The sequence below is a fragment of the Rhinolophus sinicus genome, chromosome 15, assembly GCF_057876585.1.
Source record: "Rhinolophus sinicus isolate RSI-liver-muscle chromosome 15, RSI-T2T, whole genome shotgun sequence".
Taxonomy (NCBI): domain Eukaryota; kingdom Metazoa; phylum Chordata; class Mammalia; order Chiroptera; family Rhinolophidae; genus Rhinolophus; species Rhinolophus sinicus.
Genome location: NC_142515.1, coordinates 2,478,876 through 2,494,011, shown reverse-complemented (window position 1 = coordinate 2,494,011; position 15,136 = coordinate 2,478,876). Strand labels below are relative to the sequence as shown.

Genomic DNA, 15,136 nt, shown 5'->3' with positions numbered 1-15,136 from the left:
AGTGAAAGAAGCCAGTCACAAAAGGACAAGTGTTGTCCGTTTTTTTTACTTATTTTTTACTTATTCAGCCCATTCCACGTATATGAGGCACTTGGAAGATTTGAATTCATACAGACAGAAAGTAGAATTGTGGCTACCAGAGGCGGGGGGATCAGAGAGTTACTGAGTCATTGTTAGTGGGGACAGAGTTCTGGCTTTGCATGACGAAAAGCATTCTGCAGGTGGATGGTGGCAAATATGACACAACAGTGTGAATGTCCTAAATGCCAGTGAAATGTACACTTAAAAGTAGTTAAAATGGTAAAAAAAAAAAAAAAAAAAAAAAATTGTTATGTATATTTTACCAAAATTTAAAAAACTAAAAAGAGAGAGAGACATTTAAAAAAAAAAAAAAAAAAGAAGAGGTAGGGACAAGATGCGAGACCATCAGCATAGACGGAGAAGGAGGGATGAATGGTGCCCCCTTGTTCCAGGCCAGACACGTTCCCACAGGTCTGTGGCTCCCTGAGGCAGGACCGCTGTCCGCCCAGCTCAGAGCATCTGTGTGGCTGCCGTGTGTTCCCACAAACCCACAGGATGCAATGGCATTTCCGTCCTGTGGCTGTAAGCTCATCCCACTTACTGCTGGCTGCTGTCTTTCCTTAGGGCGCTCCCCCATTTTGACTCCTAGGTGACTATCCGTGGCCCCCACACCTTCCTTCCTAGCCAGTGGATTTTACACACCTAGCTCATCTTTCTTTCTTTACCCCTGTCACTTGTCATTTCAACACTTGTGTCCAAAGGATTCCAAACCTCATTCCCCTGCACCATCTTAACACATTTCAGATTTGCCATCGCCTCCTTGCCAGCCCAATGCCAGATGATTTTTTAAATGGATGATGAATGAAGGAACGAACCAGACAATGAGTAAAGAGGTGAGTCAGCTTTGACCACTCCCATGGCCACAGTGGGCACCCAACTTGGAGAAAAAGGGGCGAAAGGCAGGGCCGGTGGACATGGCGGATGGGAACAAGAGCGCTCGTCAGTGGATGGGGGGCTCTCGCTCAGAAGGCATGGGAAGCATGGTGAGTGTTCCTGAGAGGTTAACACGCACACTTTTCATACCTGAACGAAAGCCCTTATGTTAAGACTATGCAGATGCCAGGAAAACAAAGGCCTCCCTTAGTTCTCTTTAGGGATCTGAGTGACGATACACGTGGCATCTGTCCACCCATGGGGACCTCAGAGAAATAGCACAAGAACTGAGGTTCAACACAGGGTCCCCGGCTGGCGGTGTGCGTTTCAGATGGTGGAGGAGTGAGTTCAAGTAGACAACACAGTCGTCCATTGAGGCCTAATGAGTTTAACATCAGCAGGCGGTGGTTAGTACTGTGTGTCAACCTGATGGGGCCTCAAGCCCCCCGGTACTTGGACAAATACTGTTCTGAGCGTGTCGAGAAGGGTATTTCTGGATGGTTTGTCGTTCAAATCAGAAGACTAAGTAAAGCAGGCTGACCTTCCCATTGTGGCCTCCTCCAACCCATCTTGGGTCTGAATGGAACAAAGGCTGAGTGAGGAAGGGAGGGCTTGATTCTCTCCCTGCCTGACTGAGCTGGGACGTGGGGCTTCACCTGCCTTCAAACACTCAGACTGGACCTGATACCATCAGCCCTCCTGGGTCTCCAGCTCACCCACGGCAGGTATTGGGCCTTCTCGGCCTCCATAATCAGATGAGAAATTCCACGCGTGTACATATGCACCTTCCGTTTCTCTGGAGGGCCTGGACACAGCATCACTGGGTGGGGGACGTGTGGCCGTCGGTTGTTGGCATTCCTTCTCCGGGTATCACAACGTACAGCATTTTCATTGAGAGGAAGTGCACAATGCCCTCAGAGACCGTGTTCTGGCGTGTTTTAAGCCGAAGCGTGGCTGGCACCACCATCACTGTCCACACTTGACATGCTCACCGCCCAGGGAGTTTATCCACATGGTCAGGTGGTGTCAGGCTGGCAAAGCAAAACCATTGCTATTTGACTTTCAACTGTGAAATTTTGCAGTAATATTATGAGTTGCACCCCTTAGCAATTGTCTGGCTTACAAACTCCTGGGAAGGTGAGAATGACTTAGCATTTGTGGGGAGCCGTGCAGGTTAATGAGAAGAACGGCTGCTGTGAAGGCCGGGCGGGGGTGGGGGTGGGGGGCGTTAACAGATTCTGTTCTCCTCTCCCATCTGATTTGCCTTGTTTTCAGCCTGACATCTTTTTTTTTTTAATAGATTTGCTTTGAGTTTTTGCACATTTACAAAATCTGTTTGAAAACTTGATGGTTGGAGAGTGGAAATGATCTTACAGTTGGGAAAATTTGTCCATGGACTTTTTGAAAAGGCAGCACTTTCTGATTCTGCATTCAGAAAGAACTATAGTCCCCTCATTAATAAGCTTGCCCAGCTTAAAAAGAATTAGATGAAGTCAAAACACAGGACCCAGAGGTGGAAAGCATCCTTCTGTGACATTGGCAGTGGCTTAGAGAGGTCTTCCCGAGGAAGTCTCTCTCTTCAGTGGCAGCTTTTGATATTCATTGGAGTTATACACAGTGGAGTGAGAGCAGAGGCAGCTCCAATGAAAACCTTCCCATTGCATGATGGAGCTGCCATTTTCAGACTGAGTTTGATTTCCAGAAAAAATTTAAAGCTAGAAAAATAAGGGAGGGCCAACAACCACTGTATTACTACAGCTACTGTATACATATTTTCCCCGTAGGTTTGATAAGAAAAAAAGTCTTTTCAAAACACTAACCATTCTTTGAGGCCTTTCCCAAGGGTTTTCCTTGCTCACTGGAATGAGTTGGCGTCATTCCCGTCCCGTGTTTGGAGAGCCAGTCCTGTCCTAGGTGGGACACACAGGTCCAGCACTCACTGCCAGAAGCCGAAGGCTTACCTTCCACATCCTTCTGGGGCTGAAGAGCCTGTGCTGGTCCCTCCAACCACAGCATCCAGCCCCCATTGCTTGACTGCCAGATTCCTGCACACATGCGTCCCCAGCACGCCTACTTTCATCCTGGCCGATCCCCCTCTCTGAGCCCCAGCCTCGCTTACTCCCTGCTCCATTTTCTGTCCTGACTGTCAGGCAGCCTTCCTGGGCCATCCCAGACGCTGGAGTTCAAGCCCCAGTCTGTCAGCATTAGCTGTTAGTCCTCACGGGTTCCCTCACTCCCCTGTTTGTTTGTTTATTAAGCCCCTTCTTCTATGCGTCAGACTCTGTGCTAGGTACCACTATGCGGCAGACTCTGTGCTAGGTACGGAGGACAGCAGGGAGCAGGTCACCACCTTGCTACGATTCATCAGTTCCAATCACTGGATAAAAAATTCAGGGACAACCTAAAACTACTGGACGTAGCCATGGACCCTGAAGGGAGGGGGGCACACCTAGAGAAAGTGGCATTTAGTTGCTGATTAAAAAAAAAAATTAATCGAATTTTACTTACTGTGGAAGGATCATTTTGCTTAAGCACAAAATAAATGTGGATGCACAAACATTTTATGAATGTGTGATCATTAAATTGCATCAGATTATGTGCCGATTATTTTTCAGTTCTATGTTATTAAAAGTTTAGGGATAAAATAAAATAAAAATAATTTAAAACAAACTCCCAAACCTTCAGTTTCCAAAATGAGATTTATAAGTTTTATGTTGGTAAACATGTACTTTGCAGCGTTGATTAGATCATCGTGATTTCTGGGGACATCATTTAGGAGCACCACATTTGTCGAAGCTGCGAGTTTGAGCACCTTTGTGGATTGAGGGGCCCCTCATCTTTCTTCATTCCCCCGCTCTCTTGTCTTTGTGCCGATTTGTCATCAAACCCAGTGGCACACGGACCCGGAGACACTTCTATCATTCTCTCGGTATTTCCATCTCCCTCTAAGTGCCCATGTTTCCTCTGCACCATGATGATGATGTCATCTGTCAAAATTCTAAGCACTTTCTCACTTTGCCTCCTCAGACTGAGCAGGGGTGTGTGTTGATTTTCACAGCAATCCCGGTATCAGGAAGCAATTAATGTTGTCAGCTCACTGGTATCATTTTTGAAATAGTTTTTGTTATTGAGCATCTTCGAGGTAGAACTACAGAAGCACACATGGACCTTCTCTCGATAAGCTGTAGACTCAGAATCGGCCTTTTGATAAATGCTTTCTGGCAGCTGTCTTAATTTAAGGAGCTAATTTTCAAGGAGAGGAGAGAGAGAGAGAGAGAGAAAGAGAGAGAGAGAGTTCTAATTTTTCAGGTAACAAATGATTTAAATAGAGAAAATAGGTAATTTAATAAATACATTTTGGCACAAATAAAACCAAATGCACTTGGTTCTGGTACAAAGTCAGCCTCCCCTTTGATTAGTAGCAGAGGTATTTTCGTTTGGAAGATTGGGTTATTTTTGAATTCTACTTATTAGACTAAATTGAATACCATATTACGAAATCCATTTCAACTTTTATGGACGTCCCTGCCTCCTCCAGGGGCTTCTTTAGGCATTTGGTTTATTGGGGAAGAGCCATTTATTCCCTGCTACGATGCCCACGGTGCTGGCACCTCACAGCAAAGAAAATAAGCCACAAAATTCAAGTTCTTATTGCCCAATAGCATCAGCTTACATGATTTTCTTAAACTAATGGAAAATGTTAGAATACGACATCCCAGGGAAGGATAGAAAATCCTTGCATATCTAATCAAAATGTTATCATCCCAGAAACGTATTGGTAATATGACCTTTGTCAGCTGTTTCATTGTGAAGAAATCCTTTCAAAAAGGCAAACGTTTCCAGCGAAGCGCCATAGGCTGATGGGACTTCATGGAAAAGAAATTGCATTTTCAACAAGAGGGCCTCAAACGGCCGGATCGTCAGGACGCTCCCGCGGTCGTCTGAAACTGTCAAAGTTTGACTCCTTTTGGATTTCCCAACAATCCAAAAAAGAGACTTTCACAGACAGTTTCATAAATGACAGCATATCTAATTCCTTGTCTTTTGAACACTGGGCTGAGTGTAGTGCAGGGAGTGGACCGAGAATTTCTCCTGAAGCCGTAAGGCAATCTAGAGGGAAGTTGCCAGGCTGTTGACGCGAGGAATGGAAATGGAAATTCTCCCCGAGTCTCCCAGACCCCTCCTTCCGCACTCTGAGCAGCCAGATGCTTGTTGATTGGCGCAGTATATCTTGATGTTAGTATCCCATTTCAGAAATGTTCTGACATTATCTATTTGGAAGTTTGAAAAATAGTAGAAAACTCCCAATGCATTTGAGCACACATTGCGACACAGCCACCAGGATCCCCATTTCCAGCGATGCCAGATGCAGGCTTGAGCCCAATTCCGACCGCTTCATTTCGAAGTCGATGGGAATGTGAAATTGGTTTGTGGCTAACAAGGTTAGAAGAGGCCGGCTCCTGCCTTCTCCCCGGACTTTATCCCACCCTGTGGGCAGCCCTCCCTGGTGCTCTGCAAGCACAGAGTCCTGGCTGTGGAATATGTATGAAGGAACAAATAAGCAGGAAAAATGAGTTGGAAAAAAAAGTTTTAGATAGCACAAGTGAAAGGAAATGAAACAATGAGGATTTGAAAAATGCAATGCAATACAGATTTAGCCATTAAAAATGATTGCACATCTCTGAAAGAGAGCAGAAATAAAATGGCTGGAATTTGTTTACTTCTGAAAAGATTCAGGCTCAATTCACAAATGGCAAAGCACGCTGAATCAAACGTGACCTTTCCCATTACTGTCATCTAGAGATTCCATTAATCCAGGAGCGCATTTACTATGGAATTAGCCCACGGATTCCCTAGGATGGGATGACCAGAAAAACTGCAAGACTAATGATTCCCAAATTACCTTTCCTTCCATAGTTAGACTTTTTCCAATTTATTTTTATCACACAAGCATGGGTAGATGCCAAAGTGAATGCTCAGATACTATTTCTAGCTTGTTAATAATCAAGTTGCATTTTCCCAATCACCGACATTCTCAAACTCTGCAAATGAAAATCAAATTTGCAAGATTGAACACACTCAGGGAACTCAGACCTGGTATTCCCTTCTCAGACCGAGAAAGACAAGTTTTTAATCAGCAGTCAACTCTGCAGTCTTTGGAGTTGGTTTAAACTAAGTCAGCAACTCTGATTCTTTTATTTGAAGAACAAATAGCAGGATAAAATTCCTAAGCCCTAGAAGTACACCATCATAACTTGCCACCAAAAGATTTTAAATTCCTCAATTCAAAAATGCTAACACAGTCTTCTCTGTCTCTCTCCCTCGCTCCCTCCCTCCTTTCCCTCCTCCCTCCTCTCGCTCTCCTCTTTCCTCTCCCGTTCCCTTCTCCAGTCCTATATGCTGAGGAATTGGGAATATTCTTAGAAATATCGATCCTTGGGAATCAATGGCCCCACGCAAGTGAATCCTAGCTCTGCTGTTTCATAACCGAGTAGCTGTGTCCAACTTGACCTCTTTCATCCTCACTGTGCTCTCTATAAAATGGGCGTAATGATGTTCATCTCACAAAGCTGTGAGTTTTTAAAAAGATAACGCACGTAGAGACAAGGTAGCACAGTGTCGGGGACAACAGGGTTGCTGAAGACTCTTAGTTACAAGTGACAGAAACGCAACTCAAACAAAAGAATTCATTGTCGCCCAGAAATGAGAAGTCCAGGTGCCTCCCTTTAGAGCCGGTTGAATCCGGGGGCTAGGGGTGCGCGCTGGGTCCTTTCTCTTCTACCTCCATGGGCTCTCCTCCTGGGAAAGATGGCTGCGATGGCCCCAGAGTCCCATGGTCCCTGGTGGTGCCCCAGCAGGAAATCACTGAACCTCCAACCAGGCAAGAACCCGACTGGTCCAGCAATGACTGACAGGCGATTTGCCATCCACCGTGGGGAGAGTAGAGCTTGCAGCACAGAGCCACCAACGTCCCCCATGCGGCTCAGTCTCCTGCTTCTACATGTCCAAGTCGCAGTAGCCCACGGTGTAAGCTACTCTGACCCTCACTGCCGTGTGATCATGGCAAGTTACTCAACCTCTCTGTTTCCTCATTTACAAAATTGTGATAATATCACCCACCTTCTGTAGTTGTTGTGAGGATTCCAAAGGATGCATCCAGCCCAGGACCTGCCACCTGATAAGCTATTGATTATTTTCAGCTATTACTGTTACTGTTATTGTTATTATATTAATTTCTATCTTTCTAGAGTTTGAGTAATTTAATGAATCCAATGCTAATTAAGACCGATCCCTAAGACAAAGAACCGAGGACAGATTTGGCAACACGTGGCTTGGCCTGGGGTGGGGGTGTCCAACTCTAGGAGGGTATCCTGGGCTGGCACCAACTGTCTCCACTGACCAGACTCAGGAAACAGTCCTCTTGTGCACAGACTTGATAGAAGTCTCCAACGCAGAGTCATGTCCACGTGGGCCCTGCCTTAAAGGTCCAGACCCCTCTACTGCCATGGGCGAGACGGGCTGCAGGAAGCAGAGAGCTGCCCCTCCTCGTTCCCCTCCCCCCACATACAGCTGGTGATGAGTGGTTGTGACGATGGAAGAGAAGACACACGCCTAAGTCTCGCACACAGTCGGTGGCCCGATGCTGGGAGCAGGCAGGGTACAAACTTGGCGTCCTCCTACCTCACGGTCACCCTGCCCTTACGCGACCCGTTTCCCTCCCATCTCACACCTGTTCTTCTGGCCACATGGGTGCATGTGATGGGCTGGGATGGCACCTCATTCCCTCAGCCACGGTGATGGGTCCTGAGTTTGTCAGAGTCACCTGTGCTGGGCCAAGCAGAGCCCTTCCCTGGGATTTCTTTCCAGAAGAAGTTGGGAGAGAGAATGTGTTTCAGCTCTGGGGAAACAGCTGAAAGGATGTGGCACAGAGGTCCTGGGTGACACATGGCTCAGGACCGGAGCGGAAGAAGGAAAGAGAAGAGGGAGCCTCGGTCTCCTTCATCGCCCTAAGTGTCAGTAGCTCACTTCCTAATGAATGCCCTCTGGGCGTCCTCCACTGGCATCGGACACAGCCCTGCCAGCTGACAAAGGCCACCGCACAACGCCCCTCCTGGGGGAGTGGCCACACGCAACCTCACAACTCTCCTCCCTCCCCGACCAGGAATGGGAATTCCATTCTGTCCCCGTACAGCGGCCTCCTGGACCAAGCAGGGCTTCACCTCCAGTGGCTGTTGGTGAGACAGAGGGAGGGACACTCACAGGACCTCACACTGTCCTTCCTGACTCCCCAGATTAAACTGGGTTATCTCATGCTAACAGACGATGGGACAATCGGACAGACAGCCACCCACACCGTCGTCACCACCGACTTAGCCGCTCATGTGTTTACCATCTTCCCATTTTTGCCTCGTGTTATTTTAAATCGATGGCTCAGTGCACTTGGTACGGCTGGTTTTCCTGTGTTAATTCTCATTTGTAGTTTCCCGGGTACCGGGAAGGAGGACAGATCACATCTCAGCATCAAATCCCCATGTCTCTTGACTTAATTTCTAAGTCACAGGAAACCAGGCGCTTTCCAGAAGGCAGAGGCGGCAGGCAGACCCCCTTCCTCCTGGTGCCAGGTGCTCACTCCCCAGCACTTCACACCACTTAAAAGAGTCTGCCCAAACTGCCAACAACGTGTTACAAACAAAGCCCTACCAGAAAATGGATCAAAAACACTTTGTAATGAGTGTAGGAGCTGCTTTCAAAAAGGCCGACATCTAACTGAACCCCAGTCCTGAGTGGTCCGCACTCAGACAGCCCTCGGCAGGCCGGGAAAATGCCCCCAGAGCGGCCACCTCTGCAGAGGGCCTGCCCTAAGCCAGTCCATCCAAAGACATACACAACGACGAGGGCCTCTTTCTTGCTCACAGTGTCTGGACACTCAATTCTCTGAAGTCGCCACACTGGGGGAGGAAGAGCTACATAAGATTTAAGTTGAGCTTTGTCCAACAATTACTGGACAACTGGACCCACATTCTACAAATAACAGCGGTCTTTCCTGTGTGGGGGTTTTGCCTAATAGAAAGCAGGCCGTTCATTTTCTCTTCCAGGCCTTTCTTTTCATCGTCCCCTCAACCCCAGCAGACATCTGGCTGCTCAACAGGTCCCCACATGTGAGGCCACAGGGCCGGGCACACAGGGGGCTCCTTGCTGCAGGGAGGGGCTCTCCTCTGCGACCCCACTGCCCCCAGCCCACCTTCTGGGTATGCTAACTGTTTCAGATTGCTAACCAGGCCTGCTATGCAAACAGCCCGACCAGCCCCAGGACCTGACGGCCCCCAGGCCCCCCCTCCAGACCACTCTGGCCCCCGCCCCTGCCCTCACACGCGGCTCGGCTGCACCATCCAGGTCCAAGGTGCCGTCTGGCTCCAACTTTACAGACACGGGGGCTGAGAGAATCAATTGTGAATCCGTGAAGCTCTCCACTGGAGATGCTATCCGAAGAGAAAACCATATATAAAATACGGGGAACGGTGAGCTCCCCAGCACGTCTGTTACATGACCCTCTGTGTTAGTCCAGAGGTTGGGGCTTTCAAATCACACAAGGTTTTATGGGATCCTTATAAAATCCCCCTCTTCTCCCAAAGGCAGGGTTGAAGGAATTAAGTTTGACTACTGAAGACAGCTTTGTTGTAAATGGTCTCGTTAACACAAAGGAAGCTTGGAAAGAGAGGCGTATTAAACACATTTCTTGGGTTGCAAACCACTGGAAACAATCACATGTGTTCCTTTGTTTAACCTAAAAGGCACCCATTTGGATGTTTGACGTTGTCCCTAGAGCCCACGAGGAGCTGGCTGATCTTACGGACGTCCACAGGGGCTCGTGAAGAAGTCAGAGAGAAGGTGGGCCGTCCTTTTGGTCCAACACCTCGTCTGTAAACCGTCATTCATGGAACCTGTGTCCACAGAAGAATGGGGTATATTAATCCAAAGATGGGAACCCCAAAGGGACCTTGCCCACCTAGCACAATGCTGTCGTCCTACAGACAGAGAAGTCCGGTGGCTTGCACGATGCCAGGCTGACTGCTGCCACCCAGCCTACGAGCCTGTGCTCCTCACACAGCTGGCGGGCTCCTCCTGTGGCCCTAGGCTTGTGCTGCTGTATCAGCAGGAAGTGCATGTGGGTGAGGGCCAGTGTGATGGGACAGGCACGGGGGAGCTTTTGACAAAACAATTTGAGGTTTTGAAAATTATCACCAAGAAGGGGAGAACCTACCAGCAAGTGCAGGGACTGTGGATTTTAGTTCTGCTCACTGGAGGGTACAAGATACCACATTCCAGTGTCTTCGTCAGGGCCAGTCCTCTGGCCACTGACTCTGGAAGCCGTTGTGAAGCCAGGCAGTGGTCTTCAACCTCCCCAGCAAGGGCAACTGCGTCCTGCTAGCACCGCCAGGTCCAGCTGTGTACCCGGGGTGCTGCAGCCTCCTTCTCTCTCCCTCTCCCGCCGTCCCCAACGCCACATAATTCACCTAACAAGCCACTGCGTCACCACGCTGCCCTTTCTTTCCTGGGCTGGGAATCAGAAGTGCTAACACTAGCTAGTCTTTTTCTTTTAATAGGTTAGGATTTCATATCGAAATATAATTCAGCTAAAAAGAAAAGTAGGAGTTATACATTAATTGCAAAACTGCATCACAAAACACACGTCAGGGTAGCAGCAGGTATCCTGATTCCATTTTGGAGTTATTTTCCCTTTCGAGTTATTTCTGTTCTGTTGGGTCCCAGCAGTGACAGACTATAGAGGGATAGGTGTATTGCTGTCCTTCATGGTTATCCCCCTATGTGCACACCCTGCATGGAGTAGATTATTATAAAAACCCATAACAGATGATGAAATTGAGGATTAGGGTAATTGAAAGTTTCCAAAATTTTGCAGTGAGCTAACAGAAAAGACCAGAACTAATGACAAAGGTGTTTCGTGTCTCCTGCCATCTTACCTTAAATGCTATGACTGGAGCAGTGTTGAGAAGGATTCTGATGCTGTGTCCAGGCCCGTTGGAGAAGTGCCTTGATTTGATCACCATTGTGTATCGATGGCCTAGTTCATTTTCCATGAGCAGCTATTTCAAACATGTCTCCAGCAAGGTGTAGCTTGGGGTGGGGGCGAGGGGCTGCGAGGATCCATGATGCAGCCAGTAGAGAGTCACTGGGGCTCTTCACAAAACAAACACTGCTGAGGCCCTTTGAACACGTTTTATTACTGACATTAATACATTGGGTCATGCCAGTCACAAATACCAAGGTACAAATTTTGGCCAAATTCCCATAGAGGAGATGTGCACACTGGGAAGGAAGGCAAAGATTCCCTTGCTGTTAAGATAACAGAATCCAGGAGGCCTGCAGCATGGCAGTTTAGGACACATAGGCCTGGGATGGCACCCCTGAAATTGCTGTCCTCCCAGAAGCTTCAGGGGATGATATTGCTCCCTGGGGTCGTTACGCCAATCGAGTTGGATACAAGGTGTCTGTTTTGTTTCCTAGGGCTGCCATAAGAAGGAACGCAAACTGCGTGGCTGGAAACAAACATGTGTTGGAGATCACATTTCTGAAAGGCGGAAGTCTGAAATCAGGTGTGGGCAGGACCAGCTCCCTCTGAAGGCTGTAGGTAAGGATGTGTCCCAGGCGTGCCTCTCTTCCAGCTTCTGTTGGTCCCCTGGCTTGCAGATGCATCACCCCCAACAGGTCTCTGCCTTCACATGGCCTTCTACTTATAAGGACACCAGTCCTGTTGGATCCAGGGCCCACCCTAATGACCTCATTTTAATTTGCTGCTTCTGTAAAAAGACCGTATTTCTACATAAGGTCACTTTCTGAGTACTGGGGATTAGGATTCCAACATATCTTTGGGGGGGGGACACAATTAAACCCATAATAATGTCCACACAACACCAAGCCGTGCCCAGCGCCCACGTGCTCACTGAGTAACAACTGAGGCTGGCCCGGCTGCCAGTGCCCAGGAGCTGGGGTACGTCTTGGTCTTGGTGACCAGGTAGCACCTCAAGGGCCCTGCGCTGCCACAGGCCCATTTGCTCAGGCACAGAATCCGAATGGTGCCCAGCTGGGTCCTGGCAAGTGGCAGGAGGCACACACGAAGGGGCTTACATTTGGTAAACTGAGGCACAGAGCCGCAGGCAGAGGCAGGGAGGGCGCGGCCCGGCTTGTACCGGCCGAAAGGGACTGCGGATACAGGAGCACAGGGCGGAGACCGAAAGGCCAAAGCCCGCGGGCGAGCGGGGAGGGGACGAGCGGGGCAGGGGACGAGCGGGGCAGGGGACGAGCGGGGCCTGCAGCGGCGACCAGCGAGGCTGCGCACAGCTGGGTCAGTCCGGCCGCCGCCGCCGCACTGGGCATGCTCCGACCCGGCCCGCGCTCGGCCCCGCCTTCACCCCGCCCCCAGCGCATTCTGGGCCCCGCCCCCGCATGCGGCCCAGTTTTCTGCCGGTCAAGGCCCCGCTCCTCTGGGACCCGCCCCCCCGCCTGTCCGGCCCCGCCCCCGTGCGCCCGGCTCCGCGCGCCTCGGCCGGGTTTCCGTCAGGCCCAGGCTCCGCCCCCAACCCTTGGCCCCGCCCCCCGACCCCGGACATGCCCGAGCATCCCGCGCTCCCCAACTAGTTCATTCCCCTGCGCTCGCAGCTGCTGGTGTTTGGCGCCTTGGGCAGTGCGGTAAGTGTCTGGGTTGCCACCCTCCTGTCAACGTTCAGGGCTCTCCCTGGGGAGAGCGAGCGTCTGGAGCCTGTGGGGCAGTGCAGCCCTGAGTGGTTTTGCCCTGAACCCCCCCCCGCCCCCCGCAGGAGTCCCAGGTGTGTTTAGGTGTGCTCAGGTGTGTCCACGTGTGCAGGGCCTTCCCCAGGGCCTGGGGTTCCTGGACCAAGTTGCACCGCAGTTACAGTGGCCAAGTGTGGGGACATGGCCTCCCCCACCCGACCTCCACTTGGCCAGCACCTTTTCTGCCCACCTGCCTGCCCCACCCTGTTGACCAGCTCAACCTCTAGTTCTCAGGAACCTTCCAGAAGCCCCTACTCTGGCCCTTCCTTGCCTCAAGCCTTCAGCATACTCCTGTGCAGAATCCTACATTTCCTCCTTGTTTGGGACAGAGGGAGAGGAGGGCAAGGTGCTGGGGCCCTCATAATCCTGGCTGGTGTTTGCACACATTCCACCCGATTGCTGCCATTGGCCGTGGAGTGAACAGGTGGAGTTTGAGAGCCATTTACGCCCAGGTCATGATAATACAGGCGGCAGCTCTAAACGATATATTCCCAGCTCCCTGGTGCATCACTTTCTGAACCTCAACCAGGTCAGTAACTGGCCTTTCGTCCTCGAAACTCATTTTGATCAACGCTTTTGCTTGGTTGGCTGGACAGTCATCTGACGAAGGGAGGTGGCTTGGTCCAGAGAGAGGCCACAGCTGTTTGAGGCAGGAGGTGAAGCTGTTGAATGTGAAGAGCTAAGAATGGGACTTGTTCTTTGCATTTGAACCTGTGGAATATTTAAGTCAGGCCCTGCCTTTTACCTCCCATCTCAGGACAGAAGAGTAGGAGGCGGTTTTGCTGTTTTCATGAGTCCTCAATGGATAAAACACTCAGGGAAGGGAACAAGACACCAAAGAAACCAATGACCTTACGGAGGTAAAACACTTTTAAGGAAACAGTGTAGCCCCCGCCCGAGCTGGTAGCTGACACTGGGTTACTCAGAAGGCATCACCCTGTCAGGTGGTTGTCACCAGGCCCACAACTGCCAAGTCTACAAGTAGCAGAGGAGGGCTGGCCGGGCCCTGGAAGGGGCTCCCCGGCTCTCGTCTTGAGTTAGGATTTGAACAGTCCAGTGGTGTCTGACGGTCTGGGGGCTGGACGAGCCAGGCCTCAAGTTCAGTATGCTCAGGTACTTTCTGTGTGAGTACTCTTCTCGTTTAGAAAGGTCTGTATGTCAAGAGCTGGATTTAACTAGTATTAGACACTGCTTTGAAAAGGCTGCCCCTCTGGAGAACCAGCCTTACGGAAGTCCAGCCCTCGGTGTGGACACGGTTCACCTCTCACCCTTGCTCAGCTGCTGAGATTCATAGCCCTTTCTTTTCCTCTCTGTTTTGGTCCTGCTTTGATAGCAGTTGCGCCTCCCCTGGGCCATGTCTGCCACTCAGGCCCCTGTCCCCACAGTTGTCCTGCGTACAGGGAAGGTGGGCAGGCCAGGCCTGGGAAGGAATCCGGAGTTTCTCTCCTCCAGTCCTCTCCTCTCCCTTTTTTGGAAACCCCTAACAGTTTCCTCTTCTCGGTATTCTTGAATAAAATGCACTTACTAAATTGTCTTTATTTTCTTGTTTTGCAGAGGACATTTAGAAGCCAGAGATTCAAACCACCAAGTCTGTTCTGGTCCAACTCCCTTTTTCTGGGCATCAGTGCCCTTTTCAGTTGATGGTATATCCTCCTTGATAGGAGAAAAAAGGGAGTAAAACAGTATTTTCTGAATTCCTTTTTCCTGTGGTCATCTGTTAATATTATCAACAGATTTGCATTCGCACTTCACTCTGATGCGTGCCCTTGCCCCAGCGTAAGGCTCCCCTTCTAGATTCAGTTCCCCTGAGGGTTCTGACTTCCTTCCTGTCACATCTCTGGTCACTCCAGGTATACATGATGGGCTCCTGCACTCTGAAAGTCCCCAAGCTTGTTGGGCTACTGGCACAGTCCTCCCTCAGCCTCTGTTTCCTGGAGCGGGTGGCCTCTGACTCAGCTACTTTCTGAAAGAGCTTGGGTCTTATCACAGAACAGTATTTAAAAAAACATGAAGATTTTAAAATTAGACACATACAAACTATAACATTGCCTCTGGGTGACAGTGGATTGCATACTAGCCCTTCATACACACTCATGATAAACAAACCAAGCCAATATCCCATTCCGGGTTTGAAGCGAAAGTGGGTGCGCTTTATCTGGTCGGGAAGGGAGTCGGGCTGAGGACTACTTTCCCTTTGGTGGACAGGACCGATTTTCCCTCCCTGTTTGCTGTGGAGGCCTGTCTTGGGCATAGGCAGATGACAGTGTGAGACCCGAGGTGTAGACCCAGTACCACAAGGTGTGCGTTCTGTGTGGCATTTGGTAACTGGCGCGTATCTGCTGGTCAGTGGAGAGAAATAGTCTTGTTTTCT

The 15,136-nt window shown here is 49.8% G+C and overlaps 1 protein-coding gene across 7 annotated transcripts in view; it reads left to right on the top strand.

The window, feature by feature from the left end:
* Positions 1–12,555: 12,555 nt before the first annotated feature.
* Positions 12,556–15,136, top strand: part of MGMT (O-6-methylguanine-DNA methyltransferase) — a 263,434-nt gene continuing 260,853 nt past the window's right edge. For all 7 annotated transcript variants that reach the window (XM_074338805.2, XM_088791753.1, XM_074338803.2 and 4 more), the window contains exon 1: positions 12,556–12,663. The gene's annotated coding sequence lies outside the window, so the exon portion shown is untranslated. The remainder of the gene's footprint in view (positions 12,664–15,136) is intronic.